This window comes from Pseudopodoces humilis, chromosome 7 (assembly GCF_049639895.1).
Source record: "Pseudopodoces humilis isolate 2021_Gansu_Grassland_sample_001 chromosome 7, ASM4963989v1, whole genome shotgun sequence".
NCBI lineage: Eukaryota > Metazoa > Chordata > Aves > Passeriformes > Paridae > Pseudopodoces > Pseudopodoces humilis.
Window position 1 is genome coordinate 38,347,372 of NC_142206.1, and position 23,302 is coordinate 38,370,673.

Genomic DNA, 23,302 nt, shown 5'->3' on the forward strand with positions numbered 1-23,302 from the left:
TCTTTTGACATTGCTGATTTGTTTTCTTCTTTTTTACATTTAAATTAAGAAGGGCAAAGCATGGTGCTAGGAAAATTAGGAAATGTGTATAAAATTACGGAGCAGTAACTCTGTAGGGAAAATGTTTACTCTGCAGGCTTTTCTCTCTAAAACACAACTGCTTTAAAGTATCACATTAAATTCTAATGTGTGTGTATTTAAAGGAAGTACAATATATGTGAGAAAAAGACATGAAGTGCATAAGGTGGGGCTGCTGTGGCTAAGCACTACTTCTAGCAGAATACTACAGTAGTGCCATGAAATCCTACGTAAGTGGTCAGAACATAAGTAAGAGCTGCCTGTGGGTAGTCCCAGCCTATTCACAAACCCTTTTGAACAATTTTCCTACTTTTTAAAATACTGTTTTTGGCAAACATTTGATACTTGAAATACAAAATGCATGAGTCACCTACTGAGATGGGCACAGTATGTGGTTCATTGAATTTAGCTAAATTGTGAGTAATGTATCAATAGTACTCATAGTGAACATACTTGTAATAATTTCACACATTACAAACAAGAGTAAGTATGATTTTTCAAGATTTTTTTCCCAATCATTTTTCACTCTAAGTTTTTTACTTTTTCTACTATGTTCCATTTATTGTTGTAGAAAATTGCTAACTTTTTAGTGATGGAGGATAAAAAGAAAAGGTAGCTTACTGCTTGTCAGTTTAAACAACAAAAAAGCAGAAAAGCTAAACCTGACATATTATGAAATGCTGTCTTACAAAGCAAGGTCCTCAATGAGAGATTGGATGAATACAGATTCTTATACACCTATTGAGATTTATTCTTCTGCCAGCATACCAATTTCTCTTGAGATGAGTAGTTTTAAAATTCAGAGGCAGCAGTTCTGAAGGAGAGAGCTCCAGATTACTACAGATTCTGAGTTGCCAAAAACATGGTCAGTTTTTGTAGGTTTTTGGGCTCTGGGTTTTTTGTGTGTGCATGCAGACTGCGTTGGTTTTGTTTCTTTTTGAGAAAAACTAGTAAATAGAGGAAAAAAAAGAGGTGAAAAGTATGTGTATAGAAAATAGCATCGTAACTATGGTTTGTTGGGTACAGAGAATATCATGTTTTTGCAGCAGAGAAACACAAACATTCAGGCATGAAATCTTTGAGGAGCTTTTTAAACAAATTTCCTGGAGGAGCAGGAATTCAGCATCCTTATGATGAAAATGAGGGGGCGGCCGGCCCCCAGATACTTCATTTTAGCGGCAACCTTTGATTAGAATCTTTCCCTGAATGTTTTTCATGAGCGTGAGATTATACGTGTATTTAAATTTGTCCCTGAAGTAGTTATTTCAGTAGCCGAGACTTGGAAGCTGTGAAATCCCGTTCCCGCAGAAACTGGCCCCTGTTCGCCTCTCTCCTCTTGTGCCCTGTGTTATTTTTTTGGGAAGACCAGCCGGCTCCGGGAACTTCCCCTGAGCCACCCTGACCGGTCTATTATGACAAACTGATATCTTGTGACTAAATCCCTTCGAAATTACACCTTCCCCTGAAAAAATTACAGCAATGATTTAATTACCAGACTTTTCTCCTGCCTTAGCCCTGGCACTTCCAGCGACGCTCTGCCGGGTCCCCTTTAGCGCCTCTCCTACGCTTTTGGCCCTCAAAGTGCCGGACGCCTCAAAGGCCGTACTGCTGGTGGAGCCGGGGCCGCCCGGGGCTCCCTGGGGCTCCCCAGTTTCCGTGGGCCGCTCGGGGCTCCATGGAGCTCCCCAGTTTCCGTGGGCCGCTCGGGGCTCCATGGAGCTCCCCAGTTTCCGTGGGCCGCTCGGGGCTCCATGGAGCTCCCCAGTTTCCGTGGGCCGCCCGGCTCCGGGCGTTCCGTGGCGGACGGAAAGGAGCCCCGGCGGCGCCGCCCGCCGCTCCCGCCAGATGGCGCCCTTGCACAAGGGACACGGTGGAGCCGGGAGAAGCAGCGGGAGCGGGGCCGGGCGGGGAGCGGTGTGTCCCCGGAGGGAGCGGTGTGTCCCCCCTGAGGGAGCGGTGTGTCCCCCCTGAGGGAGCGGTGTGTCCCCCCTGAGGGAGCGGTGTGTCCCCCTGAGGGAGCGGTGTGCCCCCGGAGGGAGCAGTGTGCCCACCCTGAGGGAGCGGTGCCCCACCGGAGGGAGCGGCGTCCCCTCTGAGGGAGTAGTGTGTCCCCCCGGAGGGAGCGGTGTCCCCCCGGAGGGAGCAGGAGTTCCCGCCGCTGCAGGATGGCGGTGTAAGGCCCCGCCGTTCTTCTTACGCGACTTTAGCAGCTCCTGAGCTCTGCACCTCCGACTCCGGGCGCGGCGCCGCCGGGCTCTGCGCAGCGGCCTTACAGCAGAGGCACTCGTCCGGCCTCCGCCGCCGGGCGCTCGGCTTTTCGTTCCGAAAGTACGGAATGCTTACCGATGTGGCTGGTGGTACATCAATGCGAAATGTAGGAGCAGGGGGTGTGTGAGGTGTGCTCACCGGGCGGCATCTCTGCACACACCCCCTGTCCCATTGCTCATGTGGTACTTCTTGTTTAACGAGTTCCATGAAAATAAATAAATATAAATTTCTGGTAGTCACTGTTAAAGAAATCATTATCCATTGGTGAGATTTCCTGCCCAGAATGCTACTATTGAATTGCTAGTGCTTCATATGCTTTCTCTACAAGACGTCAGAAGGAACTTCTGGGTGTGAGTCAAATAAATCACAGGTTGTTTGGTGTTTTGTGGGTGTTTTGTATTTTTCGTTTTGTTTCTTTTACGAATGAATAACTATTTGGCTTGTATGTACACATAAATATCTGTGCAATCCAATGACAGAGAAACTCAAACAAATGTGGCTATTCCTGCTTGTCCAGCAGCCACCAGCCTTGAAACTGGAATGTAGTGTGAGTAGATGGAAGAAAAGTAACGTGAACTTTTCCTCCCTAGTTTTTTTATTTAGTTGCATCTTTGACTATCCTTATGAATGATGCATTTTTGGAGCACAAATTACCATCTTGGTCAAAATGATTTTTACCTTCTTTGTTAAGCAGCATGAAGATCCCAGGGAAGGTGAAGACAGCATTGGGACCTGGAAGACCATAGTTAGGCAAGCTGTTTGAAAAACTGTATTTTAAGAATCGGGTGAACCTAGCTTTTATATTTGTAGGTTTTACTTTTTGAATAATTCTTTCTTATTTCACACTGTTTATGAATTACAATACAGTAAATCTTTAGGAAACAGAAAATTGTTTTCTGTCAAGTCTTAGCAAATGGCTAAATCAAAAACATAAACTGAAAATATCACAGTGTTAAAGGTCTCTTTAACAGGTCTTGTTAACTTAGGTGATTAATATCAGTAATTAAGATCCTGGCTGACAAAAGTTTTTGAATTGTATGTTGTGGAAAATGGGAGAGGACAAACATTGGGAACATTTAAGGAAACCATGGCAACAAAGGGCTCAGTAGCTTTATACAGGTAAGAAATGCAAGAAATGTATTTGGAAGAGAAAGAGGCTTAGGAAAAGAAAAGTCTGCAGCTGTAGGGAACCAGGGAAGCAATGAAAGCCTGACAGATAAGACCAAAAGACAAACAATCATCTCTGCTTAGGGTAATTACTAAGAAAACTTCACACAACATCTCTTTCCCACTCAGTGTTTGTATCTGCAATGTCTCAGGTGTATCATGAAAACTGTAAAGAATCAGTGCTTACTTATATTGCTGGTCAGAACATCAGAGCAAGAGGTCAAGGAATCAGTACCAATGCTCCAGTTTTTCCCACATGTATGGGACAATAAACATAAAGTGGTGTTTATTGGACAAATAATGGGTCTTACTGGACAAACAGATGACTAAACCTCCTACAGAAAAAGTCCATTCCGAAGGACTTCTACAGTGATCCCTTGACCTTTAATTTCTTGATCAGCTGTGCTTAAGGGAGCTATGTAGCTTGTCAGTCCTTAAAATTTGTTAACAGTGTTTTAAGTCAGCATATTCGTGGCTTCTTGGCATTGTTTCATGTTGTCTGTCTGTCTATATTTCTGTTTTGACAATATATTGTGTTTCTTGAGTACTCATCAGTGTGGACCCAGAGGTACATGTGTGTGAGAAATCAGAAATCTGAATAGCAGGATCTTTCAAGAACATGTATATAAACTGACTTTCATGCTTCCATGCATGACTATAAAGAACACAGAATTAATGGCTCTTCTCTAGCACTCTTCAAATGCAACCCAATGACTGCTCAGCTCACCCTTTTTGCAAACTTTAAAATCTGTAAACCTTTTTGCAAAGGTGTGAAGAGCTTTTATCCCTTTCTTATTTGAAATTAATATTTTTTCAAAGTCTATATCTTCTAGCCCTGTTCAATACTGTTTTGCATCCATGATGTCTTCTGTGCCAAATTCTGAACCTTTGGGATTCATGTACAGGCATGGTCTGTTCTATTTAGAGAAAGCCAGGCCCCAGAGAAATGTTCAGCATGTTTATGTCTGTCTGAGAATGCAAAGGTTTGGGTATTTTTGGCTTAACATCCTTAACTAACCATCTCATGTACTTGTAAGGACTGCTGTACTAATAATGTCTGAACAGTTCCTAGACTCCTATGACATTGAAGTCTCCAGGAGGGAGCGTCTGGTGGAAAACAAACTTGGTTCCAAAAATCCTTATGGGATTCTTCAAGAGGAGGCCTAAGAGCATTGTATTCCTCTGAAGCTAAGGACTCCATGCCCTCTCTTGCCCCATGCATGGAGATGAAGAATACACTGCTAGGTGATTTATTCAAAGAACCTTTGTTCTAATCCCAACAGCACTGGCCATACTGAAAAACCAATTAAGGAACAGTGGTGCATCCAAATAGAGGATTAAACACTTTGTCCAACAATGTCCTCTACAAGGAATTAGCAGTTAACACTGATGTTTATAGCAGTTGGCTCACCTCATAAGACCATAACTCAGCTACCCCATTCAACTTATTGCTTCCACTAGTTTCAATTGAAAAATCTTCCTCCCTCTTTGTGTACAGGAACCTCCAGGAAAATTTAGCTGGATCACACTGGAGTGATACTTCAGATGACCATTCTGGCTACTAAGAATTCATTATCATTAGAGCGCACCAAGGAAGGGATCCTCCTGTCTGCCAGCATCTTCATTCAGTTGACCTATGCTAAAGCCAAGCACCATCCTCTTCTGCATGAACTGGATGAATTGTGTTGTCAGTCATCTGAAGTGGGCTGTACTCTGGCACACACGTGGAGCAATCATTTATGCTGTGGTGGTGCTCTGAGATGCCAGCCTGGACACCCTAAGTTCTCAAGAGTTTTCAGGAACTTCCCGTACAACAGTGGAGATCCTCAGAGTGCTTCCCTCACCTCAGTGAATGTAAGACCTGGAAAGATCTCATTGTCCTACACACCTGCAAGGCTGTGAGAGTCCAAGCAGTGCCTGTTGCATCTGGGTAACTTACTGCTCTCCCAGTGCTGTACGCCAGCCGTACTGCCTAAACAACATTTAGAAACTGAAAAAGAGAGAAGGCATGGAAGATGTTCACCCCTTGCAATTGTTAGAGGCTGATAACTGTTGTCACAGATGCTGCATGTAAATCAGAAACATGGCCTGAAACCACAGAAAATTTAAGTGCAGCAATTGAAGATTTTGGAAAAAATAAACAAGATTTAACAAGCTAGAGGCTACAAAGCTACAAGAAAACATTACTTCTCAATGCAGGATTCTAATCTGAATAAAAACAGAGTTCAAGGTTTGCTACAAAGGATCAAAGAAATCAGATGACTAACTGGCAAGAATGAAAATGAGGATTAGAAGCGGCAGACGGGAACCTGAACTGGAAAGAAAACCAAAGCTTTCTACAGCTGAAGAGGCTTGGCAAAAAGGATCAAACCATCATGGAGAAGGAAAGCTTCAGGCACAAAAAAGATGAAATAATGATTGCAAAATCCCAGATTGTGATAAAGAAGATCAATTACCTAAAACCATACTTAAAGTTCCCATTTCCTCTATATAGCTTTTTGTGGAGTACTTTGATTCATTTACCTTTGGTTAACATTCAGCATTAAAATTTAGAAAATTAACTAGATAATATATTTTATTCAAGTTTAGATTATTTAAATCATACCTATAGTAGAACCAATTCCATCTCTTATAGGTGCAAAAACTCATGGGGCTGGTGGTGTTTGAGGGGATGGAAATTAGGCAGCAAGATTAAGTGGGTCTAATGCACACCTTCATGAATTGGATATATGCTTCTCTCTTTCCCTGGCCAATATAATCCAGGCAATGTGGAGGAACTGAGCACTTGTCAGCTCTGTTAATTCAGTTCCTCATTAGCCAGTTGGTGCTGCTGAATTGGTAATCGCCCTTTACCAGAAAAGCTGCTACAATATTTATCTCTTCAGAGTCGTATACATGTGATGAAGCCAGTCAGGAAGGGATCTGTATCTTGGCTGCTGCCTGCTTAGTTCCTCCTACCGTGACAGATTGTCACACTGACCACAGCTAATGTATTTATCTTAAACAGGCTATCATAGATTCAGCTTCGCTGTTTCTGGTGTCATCAACAGTCATAAAGTCCATGGGACCATCAAAATGTTTCCAAGATAATTGAATTGTGCCTTCCTTCAGCTTTGAGCCCTCCTTCTGGCTGTGGAGGCAATCAGCTGTGTGTCATTTGCTGAGCTTGGACAGCTCTGTGGTGTGCTGTGATCTGCAATACTTCTGGGCTCTTCAGAGCTCTTTTGCAAATGCTTCACCTTTCTGGTGTTGTCCCCTTCTGCTTTCTGGGATGCTGTAGGAAGCTTTGATGGCTAGCTGGGGTCACAAATAAACAGGAGAAGGTGCCATTACCAGGGACAGCAAGGAGGAACCTCAGATATCCCAGCAGATATCCATTTTCCTGCAGAAATAGCGAAGTCCTACTGTTTATATTCAAGATAACATTGTAGTGGTCTGAGGATAAAAAGTCATAGCAGACAGCCTATTACAGAGTTTCTAATACAGTAGTCTGATCTTCTTGGAAGTTTTAGGCGTATCTTTGACCCCTTATGCAGGATTTTATGCCATTTCCAATCCTGGATGTGGTGACCTTGCACAGGTCTTGTTCTTCCCAGCTTCCCTCTGTGTTTGGTGTTGTGCGGTGGGAAGAGGTGATTTCTTACTGCTTCTTCACCATGGAGCTCTGCCATTGGTGGGACAGCTGTCTGAGGCTCCTTGCAGATAACTAATTCAGAAAGGCTCCTCTAAATTGTCCTGATAACTGAACTAGCTCATTGCTTTTTACTGTGCGAGAAATGAGAATGGATAACAAACGTGACAGAAAATTACCTTTTTCTTATCCCTTGATCTGGTCCTGGGTATAGCTTAGCTATAGCTGCAGTAAAACTGGTGTTGGGATTGATTGCAAGTTATTACATGATTATTCTTTTAAAAGACTTCTGAGGTGTGTTTCATCAGGAGGGGGGAAGAAATGGAAGAAGAAAGTGCTGTTTATTGGGGTGTTCTGTTTATATTTAAAATATCTCTAAATATAGTTGCAGAGGTTGGGTCATGAATTCTGCAATTGGGTGCAAATATAAATTTGAATTGTGAATTAAAGAGTGAGTAGAAATGAACCTTCTTTATAAGATTGGTTGAAAATTTCTGCCTAAAAAATTTCTTCAACATCAGATAAGGCAGACAATGAATAATTTATCTTTTTTCCCCCCTTTTCATAATATAGGCTTTCCCTAACAATGTTGAGATTTCTAAGCCACATGAGGGATTTGAAAGAGGTGCCTTTTTAAGTAAAACTGGAGTTGAATGAAACTCCAAAAGAAGTAGAACGTTGTAGCTTTGGTAGAACAAAAACCATAGCTTACTACCAAAATTATACACCCCATAATTTCCACCTGGAAATTGTGATTTGTCTTTTTATTTTCTCTGTGAGCTGGACTCCAGTACCTGGATGACTTTTGTAGGGCATACCTTACCAAGGCTGGCAGTGATGACTATGTTGAAAAGGAAACCACCTTGTACTGAGCTTGGGAAGATTAATCCACTATGGTGAATGGTAACACAAGTCACAGAGGCAACATTTCCAAAACTGAATTTTCTGTATTTAGCCAAAAGTATTTCACCAAAGTTTTTTTTTATTCTTCCATTGAAATTGAAAAAATTAACACAAGTTTCTTTTTCTCATCCCAATGTTCTAGTGGATCTTCCTGCTTGTTTTGAATTTCTTTTTCCCATCGTTCTGACAGTGACTTACTATATACTCTTGGGTAAGTCACTTTCTAAATTTCTCTCTCTCTCTCTGCTTTGCATTTGCTATTTGGATTGCAGATTCACCAGGGAAATGGAGCTTTTCCCCTGACATATTTGTATAGCATTGAACTCAGCAGAACTGTGCTTTAATTAGAGTGTGCAAATATGGATGTAATGCAAATAATAATAATAATAATAATAATAAATTAGACATTTAATCATCACAATATTTACATAACATTGCCAGCATTTCATGCCAATGTTTTATCCAAATATTTTGTGGGAGCTTACCCATGTGTCCTTCTCACAATAGTTATACATCTTCATAAGAGTGAAACAATATTAATTTTTTCTTGTGGTTTAGGATCATTGTCTCTCTCAACTCTAATGTCCTTTGTAGTCAATAAAATTTTTCCAACCATTAAAAAGGCTCTCCTTGGCTGAATATTACACATTAGACAATAACTAGTCTGCTCTCCATGTCACTGTCCTTATGAAAGATCTTTAAGTAACCTACCATGTAGATTTCCACAAAGAATGTCTTGAAGATGCTGAAATGCACAGATTTATTTAGTTGTTTTTCATATATTTTACCCAGCTGATTCTGTATAGCATGAACTTAGTTATAACAAGCTGAGTATGGTGTTATCCCAAAGTTTAGTTTTTCCATGCTGTTGCTAATGCTGATGAAAAGTGCTCAAATTGCCAGATCTCAGGCTAGTGATCAAACTTGAGAACAAAAAACCAACTTAAAAGATGAGAAGAAATAATGCCTCTACCATAAATGGCAAAGTCATGTGAAATACAAAGTTATACATGGCATATTGCCAGAGCAAAAGCAGTTTTGACTGTTGATCTGACACTGCTGACAGTATTACCATTCTGTGCCATGTCCTGGGTTTTACATTATTATGTGATAGAAAAACAGATTATATTATTGCCAGTACAACACAGAATAAACATTGTTCCTGAACAAGGTTTAGAGGTTGGAAAAGCAACAGGTTTAATTATTGTACTTTGAGTTTGGACCTGAAAGCTGCCTAGCTGCCTAGCTGCTGGAGCACCAGGGTGTGAGAGCACACAGGGACCTACAGGCTTCTTTGCCTTCTCTCTGCAAATCTATCTATGGCCTTTAGGTATTTCCCAGCAACTCAGGGTCAGGGGTCAGGGGTCAAGGCCATCCTATCTGAAGGGCTAGAACAGGGACTCATTAAAAACACTGGTTGCTAGAGATTGCTGTGGCCTTTGAGCTGCTCTCTTCTGATGGAGGAGTCATTCTTACCACTACTACCAGAAAACATTGTCCTTCTCAATGCCACCTATTTGTGTCTCTCACTGGGAGCTAACACAGACTTGTGTTAACAAAGTCTAGATGGAAATGTACAAAAGGAAAATTTGCATAATATCAAATCAGGGTTTAATGAGATCACATCTGCTGTTTGTTCTGTGATAGCATGACTGCATTTTCTACTTCATATGGTGGTTTGAAGGGTTGCTGAAAATAGTTATTTTCTTTACATTTGGTTAACTTGTGCCTGTTTCTCAGAAGAGTAGTAGGGCAGTCCCTCCCTCTGTCTCCACACCTGCCACACATTTCTCCTTCTCTGCAGACTACATTGATTCCCAGAATACAAGACCCTAGTCTTGGTCTTAGCACATTAGTTATGATTCCAACTAGTGCATAGGAGTGACATTCATGATGAAGTGGGACAAGGAAGATCTCCTTACTGTTTATTTTCCCTTTTTTTTAGGTAAGAAGCTGTTGAGAGAAAGCTTCATAATGTTTCATCCTAGACAGAGCTTCTTGAGGAATCTGGAAACATTTTAGTCACTAAAATATTGTTCCTCACTTGGAAATAATTTTTCCAATGCTTGCCAACAGCTCCTTGCAAACTTGGACAGCAGATTTTTTTTCTCTGCAAAATCAGGACTCAGTTCTTCCAGGAGCATTGCGCATGTCCTTGGAAAAGTATGCACCTGTGCTTCTAGGTGGTCCTGCTTTGTCACAACATTTCAGTTAAAAAAAGTAATTTTACTTCATCTGTTAAGATAAGGAAGAAATAAAATGGGGTCTGTGACCAAGGGGACAAATACGGAAGAGAACACAATTTTAGGTTGCTTTTTGAACAAGCTCCTTTTTGTTGTTGTTTTGTTGCTTCAGCACCTCAACTACCTTGAAAGCTGGCGATTAGCTTCTCCATGCTACCCCAGAAGGGTGCTAAGCATTCCTAAGGCTATTTCTTCTCTGCCAGGGCATCTCTTCGCCTTCCCCATGCTACAAGATCTTACTTTCAAAACCCCTCAAAGCACCATCACCAATTAGTGTGGTGGATTGACTTTTTCCTCATGTAGAAGAAAAAGCTTAATTTGTATGTCTTCCTTTCCTCAGCTGTCTTTTCTTGTTAAAAGTTTCTACAAGCAATGATAAAATTTCCTACATTGTGTATCTTGAAAAATATTGGGGTTTTAAGACATACTTTAGTTTCAAAGGCATCATTAGAAGATGAAATATGATTCAAGGCACAGTGTCATGGCTAAGAGGATATTTGGGATATGAAGCAACTATGCAGTGTTAGTTAAGTGGGGATGAATCAGAGACATGTTCCACAAGAGATCTCTGTTCCTTATTCCACTTGGACAATGGAAGGTCTATGGCATTGAAAGGAATGGCTTCCAGCAAGCTTATTTTTGGCAATCATAATCAAGATATTTGGCACACTTATTCTCTTAATTTCAACTGAATAAAGCTCCTTTATGAAAGCAAACAAGGAAAAAAGACAAGTCTGTGTCCAAAGCAGAAAATAGGTAGAAATGTGAAAGACTAAGGTGGTGATTTTTGGGGGATGGTGGGAATTACCATTGTTCAGTAATGCAGAGCTCGGGCAGTGGGTGGAACACAGCTGTGGAAGCAGAAAAGCAAGAGGTGCAGCAGGAGAGGCAGGAGAATTTGAAGTAGCAGTTCCCCTTAGAACAATTCAAAACCAAGCTTCTTTTGAGCAGATTGGTCTGAAAAGACAGGCTTGGAAGCATGCCCAGATGAACTGTTTCTTGTCTGTTCCTATTGGGTTCTGGGAAGAAGACTTATATGTACATTCTTTGTGTAAAAAAACAATTGTAGCAAAGAAATACCTGGCTCAGATCACAGGCTTCACCACATAATCAAAACAGTTCAGCAAATCTCAAACATTGCCTTACTACTTCTAGAAGGTGAAACAATAGAATAAATATATACATGTAGGTATGGCTTTTCCATTGGAACAGTCCATTACTTGAAAGGAATCAAAACTTTCTACAAAATTATCTCCAAATTGGTGATGAGTTAGAACAAAGAAAAGACTGAGAAGAAGCTGGAATTCTTTCAGTATTTTAAAATGTAATGAATTTAAAATGTAATTTAAAATTCAATGTCTCATTTTAAAATTGACTTCAGAGTCAAGATGCTGAATCTGGAAGTGTGTTTTAAAAATAGACTTGAAGAGGCAGGCTTCTAAAACCAAAATGTAAAAACTTTCCCCCATGTTTCACTTCAGCCATTGACCTAGAGAACCGCAATTCTTTTTGGTAGTCTGAATCTGGTTCTCCTGCCCCTGAAAACAATGTACAACCTTAGCAGGCACTTCTTACCATCTGAAATGGTGAGACTAGCAATTTTATATATATAGTAGTTATTCCTTCTGACATTCAACCCTCTAAAATGAATAGCAAGGCTATACCAACTTGGCACTCAGTCTCTGCCTTTTTCACCAGCCTGGCAGAAGCTTAGCCAGCATAGGTGAGGTCTCATCAGTCTAGACAGGAGAAGGAGGAGAAGGCTGAGAGGGGATTTCATTAATGCATATAAATAATAATATAATAAATATTACAAAGATGGTCAACTGGATGGTGCCAGACTCTTTTCAGTGGTGCCCAGTGACAGGATGAGAAGCCATGTCTGCAAATGCACAAGATGCTCTCCAGAGGTACTTTCCAACCTTAACAGTTCTGTGATTCATCTTCTCTGCTCCTGGCTGATCATTGCCATGCCCAGACCACCCCAAGGCTGGACCAGGGATCCCCTTCCTTGACCTGGCATCTGCCTTCTGCTATGGCCTGGGATCCTTTGATTTTCCCTGACTTATGGCTTCAGTTAAGGAAGTGTTTCCTCCAACTCCTTTACTTAAAATAAAACTGAAATTGTTTCTAGTTCTGCTTCTTTAAGTGTTTTGCACTATTACAGGGACATATCCAGAACTATCTCGGTGATGTAAGCACTTGCTCTAGGGAGACAGCTAAAGTTAAATCTTTTGTGTTATTCACATTATAGATTTTGTTGTTTTTATGAGTTTAATATTCTCATCTGCTGTTGAAAAAGCTGTAAGCAATTAAAAACTGATTCTACTAAAACGTCTTATATGCCTATTAATGTTTTTTATTTCAAAACCAGGTAAAAGGACTTTTTGATAATGTCCAGTTTTTATGCTTTTTGGTGTAAAGTGGGCTTTGCTAGTGGTGACAAGCTTTATTAATGACACTGCCAGTCACTCGTTATGGTCTGGAATGATTAGTTGGCTCTAAAATGAACTAGAGAATACAAATATCTCATTTTTTCCTAAAGGTTAATCTAAGACTTTGATCTGAGAAAAATCCATTTACAAGTAAGACTCAGACTAGCTTTATCCACTGCATCAGAAGTGATCCCAGTGGTGATCATTAAGGATATTGTAAAAAGCAGAACTGGAAAAGATTTGGAAGAATTCTTGCAGAAAAAGAGTCAGACTTCATTCTGAGAGGTGTTAATGGAAGCTTTAGGTTATGGATGCGAGAGGTGGGTATTCCTGTTGAGTTCTGTGTCCAGCTTTGGTCATGGCACCTCCAGAAAAAAGCAGGTCTCTGAAGAGAGAAGCCACAGGATTGATATAGAATTTGCTAAATATTTGCTAAACTGTGTGGAAAGCATGATGTATCTACAGCAGTTTATGCTAAATGAAGGGAAATATAAAAGGGAACAAAATACAATTCTTTCTGTATGTCACAAATGGTTATGAAGAGGATAATGATCAGCTATTCCTTATGTCCCTTGCAGGGAGGACAAGGAATTTAATGGGTTTTCTTTAAATGGGTCAGTGGTATCTGCATAAACCCAGAAGTCTGAAGCATAACCCAAACACTATTTGCAATAGATTTACCTGCTTTTTCAGCTTGTGTTGTGTTAATCATATTATTTTATAGTCTTACCGTTTAATCTTCCTTACTTCTGTAAAAAACAGTTTTATTAATAATTTCATCAAATATTTGTGCTGTTATTAATGATATGAGTATTCTCACCCAAGACATGTTGGAAAATTTTCATACACTCACCCAGATAACTGACAACTGTGATGGCATTCTCATTTTGGGATGGCACTCATGGAACTACTGAATCTGGCCACTACTGCTGCATGGTGGATGGTGGTTTGTAACACATGAACCAGAGCTTCATGGCACCATCATTCTTACTGCTTGTATGCAGCTGAGAGGTGCATGCTCAACATCCTGTTGTGCAGAGCATGGGTGTTCAAGATGTACAGAAGAACTGGTCCTAAAAGTTGAGCAATGAGAGATTTGATTCAAAAAAGTTTGTAATAAAGTAATAGATTTTTGTGGACATCTATGGGACAAGGATTATAAGCACTTATACAAAAAGTAAGATTTTATGTATGTTTGTATTTTGTTAGAAGATAAATCATACATAACATTTTACAGACTAACATTCTGCATCATAATTTCATGCATTGTGTCCATCTTAACTAAAATGTAAAAGAAAAAGAACACTTTGTTCACAAAACTAATATGGGAAAGTTGAATTACAACTGATATGCTAGATGATTTTTTTTTTGGAGATGAATACTTCATTGGGAGGATGTGAAACATAGGCTGCACAAATAATACTGAATGTTAAAGAACTCAGTTAGAAAGGCTAGTATTTGTACAAAAAAAACCCGAAAAATTGCACAAGGCATAAAGCCCCTGGAACAAAAGCACTCCGTTTGTGTCAATGAAAATCTTGTCATTCACTTCAGTGAAGGCAGGTTTTATCTACCATTTCACCTCACATTATCTTATAATATGAAAATAAGATTCTGCTACTAATATAACTAGAGAGTTAGAGTACAAAATAATCTCCTCTGTAAAATGGCAGGCTTTTGTTCAAAATGTCTACAATCATTGGTTTTATCTGCTTTATCGTCTCTTTTCCTCTCTGATGAATGCAAACTGTTTGGGTAATTTGCTTTGACCAGATCTGTGTCTGGGAGATCTTAAGTGGAAAAACTATTTGCATACTTAAGAATCCTGAGAACAGAGTGTGGCATTATAGTTTGGGATTTGGTTGGGGGTTTTTATCCCCTGTGCTGGGCCAAGAGAGACACTTTACATTTATATGTAGCAATTACCATTCCTAATTTTTGTAATGAAACTGGCTTGTGAAAAATGTAACATAAAATGGAGGCTGCCAGGCTTAGCTTCCTGCTGTTCACTTTCTTAATTTTTAACATACCAGCCCATTAAAGTTTTATATCTGTTTCTCTCTTCTCTTCTCTGACTGTTTTTACAAAGTATTGTCTCTCAAGGGACGTGGTCTGCAAAGAAAAGGTAGTTCACTGGAACTCTTATGTGGAAATACTAAGGGGTTGCTTCTATAATTTTTTAAAAATTATTTACAGAAATGAAATGTTTCACACACATACACACACACACTCACACACACACACACATGCAATTGTAATAGCACAGAAATTGCAGCTGCTATCTTGTGCTATTTTTTTGGTTGAAAATGTTAGCACCACTAAATATGATTTTGGAAGAATTACTGCCAAAAAATACATCTACATAAAAATACATATTGTAACAATAAGAACTGGTTGTATGTTTGTGTGTTTTTGACAAAATGCAGAAATCTGATTGCAGGCAGACCTTCATCCAATGGCAAGAGTGATGTGATGAATAAAGCTCACCACTTTGGCTGTGTCAGAGAAGTCCACGGAAAACAACTACCCTCTCCTTGCTTATGGAAAATTTTATTTTTAAAAAATCCAAACAAGAATGTATTTGAAATTTTTTTTCCTTTGTATTGAATAATCCAAGGGTAATTTTGAGGCTAAAAGAGCAGCAGTGCTAATTGGAAGCATTCTCTCTGCAAAAACTGCAAAGCAGAGAATAATAAACTCAAACTGGAAGTGGGAGAATGAGTTCACTGATAATACTCATGCACATTTCATTACCCTTTTTGACCCCTGGTCACTGGCAAAATGTAAAACCTATGATTAAAAATAAATATTTTTTTAATATGAAAAAAGTCATTACTGATAAAAACTGAAGCAGATGCATTAGCTTCCACTAATAAGTCCTCACTTTTTCATAGTGCTGTAGTGTTGTTTAAAGAATACAGAAATAAAACTCCTATTTCTCTGTGTCTTCTATGGTGGTACATCAGGTTAATTACAAATAGCTATTTTAAACAATGCTCTGAACTTGTGTTGCTAGTCTTACTGAGGAGTGAGATACTGTATTTCAAGGAATTCTATTTCAGGATGTTTCAAAGCAAATGCCAAATTATTACATTTTACTCTATTCTAGTTAGAAACTCATATAACATTTCTATGATGTGTAAATATTTATAATTAATTTCCATTTTCTGTTATGTAGCATGTGCAATGCCTAATGTGGGTTTATGATTTTGACAGTTTTACAGATATTAACCACAGTCCTTTCCTTTTGTGAATTACAGTAGAATTGCAGTATTATGCATAATTTTCAGGAGCATTAACTTTTTCAGGTTGCTCAGACTCACGGGAAATAATTTGCTTGCTTATCCTATAAAATACAATGGCCTTTTCAGTGAGAAAAGAAGATCTTATGTCCAGATGCTTAATAATTTATATCTGTTTTTTAAACTACTGAAAAAGTGCAGCCTGTGGGCAGAGAAATCACATTACTTAAAATCTGCACTTCAAGAGAATTTGAAGTTGTACAAATGGACTTTAAGTTTGATAGGAAAGTTGATTGGAGATCGTACATTGTGAATACATTAGGTTTATAAAGACAAAACATGCATGAAGGGCAATTACTGCTAGTGTTGCTATATTAGTATGAATGTTAATAGCATGTTTGTTTTTGAAATGGGTTATGCATTCTGGTAAATGTCTGCTTGAATCTAGTCATCTGTGTATCACTTGTCTAAGTACTCTCATTTAAGATGCCATATCCCTTCTTGTAGCAATAAAGGGGTAAAGCAACATTAATATTAAATAATTAGAAAAACAAAAGGGGAATGATTAAACATATTTACATAATTGAAATAACACTGAGTCGCAGTGGGAAATCGGGACAATGTTGTCTCCTTTCAAAGTAATTCATAATTCAGATTTTTAATTATGGCATATTCATTCATTTAAAGATGATTCTGGATGAGAGGGCCACTAATGAAATACAATCATTAGCATCTAAACAAAGTAATTTAGAAAGTCTCCTTTCGGGGAAAAGATTTCTAGAACATCATCAATCACACAAGATATGCAAAAACAAGCAATTAAACCACACACAAGAACTACAACAACCTTATATATTAGTAATGTACACATGAAAACATAACTGATTACAATGATTAGAGTAGGGTAGTGTGGTTAATTTGTATGTTATGTAGTAATTTCATGGAAGAATGTACCAGGACAGACACATCTCACAAAAAATGAATGCCATACTATTGATATATATTTCAAATATATTAATGTCATTGTAGTCAGTGCCAAGTTATCAATAAAAATCCAGTGATGAAAATCTAGAATAATGTTCTTCAAAGATGTGTAACACCCTGACTATGAACCCTGGACTATAGTTTTGGTTTGGGGGTTTATTCTGTTTATTTATTTTTTCCTATTTGTATTGTATTTGATTTCATCGAATTGACGAAATACAGGCTTAGGAAGCTATTTCATGAGAGAAGCAGGTGCTGCATTAGTTTCTCATTAACTACTCAAATCCTGCTCTGGGTTATAGCAACAAGGAGTTCATAGACATAAACGGGTCAGTGATTTACAGGGTCTTTCCATATACACAATTACAATTCATTAAACATGTGTGGTAGCATTAAATGGATGGAGTAATTCTGCACCATTTTAATGTCTGTGTGCAGAGTCCTGTTAAAGCAACACAAAAAGGCTGGCTTTAAACACCTTCTTTGAGTTAAATTATAACCTGGTTGTAAAGCCATAGTATTTTTGCCTCTCATGTAAAGCAAAGGCAGAAACAGTGGTGTGTGTGTGTGTGTGTGTGAGAGGAGCATCCTGCCGTGGTGAGGTGGGAGCGGCTGGTGTAGCTGTGCTGCCTTTGATAACCACCAGGCTTAGAAGCCAAAATATGTTCTATTGGGTACTCAAAAGATAAAAATACTGGTTAATTTTCAACAGTGCTCCTTCATTTGACTTTACAATTTATAGCAGTGAACATTAATGCAAGAATAGCTTGGTTGAGGAGGAGTTTAAAATTAGAGCACCTCTTCTCATTAGCCCCAGCAGCCTGACCCAGGGTGAACTGAGAAGTAATTTGCTGCCAGATCCTCATTTTGCTTCTGTTATCACTCCTTGTAAATGAAGCGCAGCAATTTATTGTAGCACCTCAAGGAGTCAAGAACATAATGTGTAAAACACATACAAAAAAAATCTTTCTTCACATTCATTAACACCCAGCACATAGAGGCTGTTCACTTTTCACTCTAATGAAGGAGGGGGATCTTAAATATAAAGCTTTCCAGGCTGTGAAGAAGGCCTCTTCAGGTCATTAGACAGAAGCTGAGTTGGACAGAAGAAAGGTCATTGACAAAAAAGGGAGAATGGCAATATGATGAAAAATAGAAAATGGATAAAAGAAGAGACTTTAGAAAGCTCAGAGAATGGAAAGTACATTTTTGGCACCAGTGATCAACCTTTCTTGTCTCTATGTTCATTTTCTGTTGTCAGTGAAGAAAATAGTATCTGGCTTTTTATTTAACTGGGAATTGCTCTTGTGTTTGGTCAATTCTCATTTCATCATCCTTGATCTGACCTTGTGGAAAGCATTAATAGGTCTATTTTTAAGGGACCTTTGTCTGCTGGCTATAAATTCAGCCCTTCATTTTGCTCTTTTTTATTAAAAACATGCAGTTTACCAGATTTTAATGTATTCTGATTATGTAACTGACACTTTCCCCTTAGGGAGATTATTTGTCTCACTAGTCCTGATTAACACTTTGAGTTTATAGCTGTATATTAACACCACATTCAGGAATATTAGGAAACTCCTATATGCAAATTAATTTATATTGGTAATAGAAACAGAGGAGCTTAAAGAGGATCTGGGAGCACTCCTTGAACATGTGCTGAATGCAGAACATGTGTACTTAGGGGTGGAAGGTACCTAAGCCAAGAGGCATAGAAACTCAGGGAAAATACCCTTTTGTTATTTACCAGTGTCAAGTGACAGAAAGGTTGAATTCTGCAGTTCTGTAGCTGTCACCATTGAGTGATTTTTTTTTTCCACAAATGCATTTAATTTGCAGTGATTTAACTAGCTTTTGACATGTATATTTATTTGGGAATAAAGATAAAACAAAGTAGGAGGTTTTTTTGTGTGTTACCACTTTTGTCGTTATGGACAAGTAAATATTCCTTCTCTGGTAATATATTTTCTTATGTTTGCCCACATCCCGTTGCTGGATCTTTGCTTGTACAAGGTAATCTTATAAATTGGAGTGTATATATTTTACAGTAAATGATTTCCCATTTAGTTAACAGCATGAGACCATTATCTTGAGACAAAACTCTGTTCTAGTGAAGACTCTTCATTAAATAAGTAATCACCCTTTACATACAATGGAATTAGTATATAAATATACCATGTTAAAAAGCCAACATTTGACAACAACATGACCTACATCAAATTATGCCTTATTCTTCTAATTCTTCTGGAAACTGGTCTGCAGTTATAACCAAAAATCTCTGATAGAAATCAGCAGTCAACATATTCAGCATATCAGAAAGAAATTAGAGATTATTTTGGAATTCCACAAGGGTTTGGTTTTACCTTCCTCTACGAAACACCCTTATGAATTATATATGCAAATAATGCTCCTGACTTTTTTTTGCTGCTAACAGAAACAGCAGGTTGCCCAAAACTTCATCACTGTAATCCCAGTTCTGTCAGCTCTGTTGTTCAGCTGCTCTCTTGGTATTAAGTTGTGGTATTCTTTTTAACCCAGACACCTTGGCAGGTAGAAGTTAAGAAATGGTTAGATGAATGGTCAGAAAAGAAGATCATCTGCATTGTCTGCACAGAAAACCATATTGGAAAAAGGCAGACTTCTACCCCCAGTCCATTCATTAGCAGTTAAAACAATTTGTCTACTTGTTTAAGTCATTGATTTCACCTTGCTGCTCATTATCAAGCAGAATATAACTAAAGGGAGCAGACCTGGGGTCTTCCAAAAGCCTTGCATGTTGAGTAGATTTAAATAGCCAGATGTAGCTCATACTGCTTCTCCTGAGCCCATGTTCATTTCCACACAGTTGTTCATTGACAGGGACAGCCTGACATCAGCCTGGCCAAGGCTTTCAGCAAAGTTATGTTCATGCACAAGTATTTTGGTGTGTCAAATAAAGTACTCCTGGGCTACCATTTGTTTTCTTCTTTGACAATATTTACCATGCATTTTCCAGACAGTCCTGGAATTATAATTGTTACTGGAATTACGGTTTTCTATGGAAAGTCTTCTACATCCCTCTGGTTGTTTGGGATTCAGCTGAGCCCTTTTGTTGAATTCAAAGAAGTGCATCCTGGAGCACTTGAGGACAGAGCTCAGCTGTCTGGAGGAAAGAAAGCGGACATTATTTGTGTTGTACCTTAATGTCCAGGATAGCCAGATGTAATTGGGAAACTGCTGCTGTTCAAACTGCTCTTTATATAGCTCTAGATCTTTAAGTCACATTCTCTAGGAAGAAAATGGTAACACAACAGCAGCAATACTGATACCTGTTCAGGGGTGCAATAGTACATTTACAAGACATACAACACATACATTTACAATGGCATTGTATTACAGACAAACCCAGGGATCTGTAGAGCAAATATGAAGCTGGGGTATTTCGTGAAATATGCACCTATTCAGTCCCTCATGCTGGCTAGTTAACATTTGGCCAGAAAAAACCTGGGTCTTCCCTCCACGACTGGAGGTCCTGGTACCTCCATGGTACCTCTGGGATAGAGTCACATTACACCCTCTTGCCAGGAGCCAGGAGGCATCACAAATGGATCTTTCACTCTGAAGGAAAGGGCTCCTGCCTGATGTTGTGAACACCATGGCAAGTCTAAGTTATTGAAAGACTTTAAAAACTGAAAAAAACCTCTTTTTCCTCTCCCTCCTAAAAGGTAAAAAAGTGAATTGTCATTTGAGTTTTCAAAAATACCCCATGAACAATATAGTCTGTGACAACTTTAAAAGAATGTAATATTTTATTCATAACTCAGGCAAGAGTGCAGCATTCTTTTATCCGATATCCAAACATTTTATTTCCTTCAACAACATCCTACTTTTCTAAAGGGTAAGACATCTCATGTGAGTTGTACCTAAGATATACACCTCATTTCTATAGGTACAAGTGTATTATTGAAGCTCAGACAATAATTAACAATGTTGAATCAGGAACAGCAATATCTCACAAAGTATTCACTTATTAATAGTACTTTAAAACCAAGGAAACAAGATGTTTGAGAAAGGAGGGACTGACTAATTTCAAGGTCCTGAACAATTTGTTCAACAGGTATCCAAATGAAAAAAATTTTCATTTTTTGGAAAATATTTTGAAAATGTCTCTAAATTTCACTTCTGGAATTCCTTGATGATGTTCTGGTCTTTCCTTTCCTGTCCACTTACTTGAAGTTGATGAAGAAAAAGGGGAAAATGGAAGGCAAAAATAAGACAAAACTTACCAACCATAACCTCTCTTTTCTCATAGTATGCTTATATAAAAAGACAACATTTCCAAAGCGCAATGTTTATTTTTTTTCTTACAAGAGGTTTGGTCTTTTTAAGGTTCAAAATACTTGTTAATGAAAACTGCCACTGAAGTTCTAGAGACAGATTTTTCTCTTATTATCAGTGTAAAAACAATTATTTTGACAGTTGTGTATTCTAGCCATATGTATTGTATGTACATCAAAGACATATGTATACACTTGCTTTCATTTTCTTGAACAATCCTTTCTAAACCTTGCCTCCATTCAAACCTCCTCTTTGTCCACTCTTTTTTCATTCAGTTCTGTTCTTCTGTATTTTTAACTCACCTTGAGGTTTAAAATAGTGAAGGCTGTCTTCTGTTTATTACCGGAGGGTAGAATACAAAGAGCTTTTATGTTGATTGTCACTTGGCGTGGTGGGGAAGGAAGAACGAACTGGGAGAGGTGAGCAAACCAAGGCGCAGGATGGGGAAATGGTCCTGCTCTTGCCCTCTGTAATTCGCAGACTATTCTAGACACTAAAATTGTGACAGCTTGATCTTGTGATAAAGATGTTAACAAGAAGAGAAAATGACATTAATTTAATCTATTCTTGCAGGTCATGCTGAAATGAGACTGTGATGATACAAAATTATAATAATAAATATGGAAGTAATTTCACAATTCTTTACAGATACTATTCACAATCCTTTCACATGCAAATGTCCTGTCCCGTCCTTCACAACAGTGATTTTTGGTGCCATCCAAGGCTCTAATTCAACATCTTCTAATAGTTGATTCCATAATTATTTTATATGGCAAGAACAATGTAAAATAGTATTCCAGATTAAGATCTCAAGATGGCTTTACTTTTATGTTATTATTTCCCCTGGGCCTTCCCCCCAGGACATTTCTGATTTAGACATTTTTCACGTTTTCAGAAGCAAATTAGGCCATCAGTATTCTCAGCTTACAGTATATTAATAGCCAAACAGTGTGCAAAACAAAAAGTGTTGTAAAATAAAATATCTAAAGATATTTTTGAATGAAGTCATGATTTAATTTGCTGCTATTTTCAGGAGCTAGACTAACCTGACACATTAATTCCCAAATACTGAAAAGTTTGTGGGCAAATAATTATTTAAATGTAAAACAGATTTTGTATTTAAAAATTCACCATCTTTAGAAGTTCCTCATTCAGTTGATGAAATATCAAAAATACAAATAAATACTCTTCCAAGGAGCAATTAAAACAGAAAAAAATCTGATCTAAAATTTTAATTCTAGTCTAATTCTAAAAATGAGGCTGCATCATCACAGTGTCTCCCTTTTTTCCAGATTCTCTAGCTTCTCTTAGAATGGTTTTTACTAAGCAGTATGTGTGATTTACACTGGGAATGGCATAACCTTTACTGAACAAAAGGTGCTGAGAAGCACCTGCCAGGCAGGAGTGTTACTTTGCTGGGCAATAAGCCCTCATAGGGTAGCTTCAGCAGCAGCATCCCCAGCACGTTTTGTTGAGTTTGCACCTTCTGTATAATCTGCTAGGTACAGAGGGTGGAGCTCAGCCTCTGCATTCTGCTTAATAGCCTCAATTACAGGTGGAAAAGCATACAGTATGTAAATCAGTACACACTAGATGCAATATAATTGCAAGGTCAGTGTGGACAATGTTTTGCTGAAGTGCTGCTATAAGTGAGTAATTTCAATGATGAAAGTGTATTTTTTCATATTTGAGAGCTAATGTACTGAACTGGTCTTTCAGAAACATTGCTTCAATTGCACTGTAATGTTAGACTGCAGAGAAATAGTAACAGCCAGATATCCCCCAACTTCAGCATGAAGCACCTATCTTAGCAGGTAATGTGGCACGTGACTACCCATAATTGTAGTAGGATTTGAAATACAGAGCATTTAGGATGGGGAGTCATAGGACAGGACACTGGAGAGATCTGATAGTTGTAAGCAAAGATACAAGGGAGTAGTGTCTGTTCACTCAGGACACTGGAAGCACAGCAGAAGAGCACTGAAGCACAGGCTGTTGGTGGACACTGGCCTGTATCTGTCCTTCAAGAGCAAA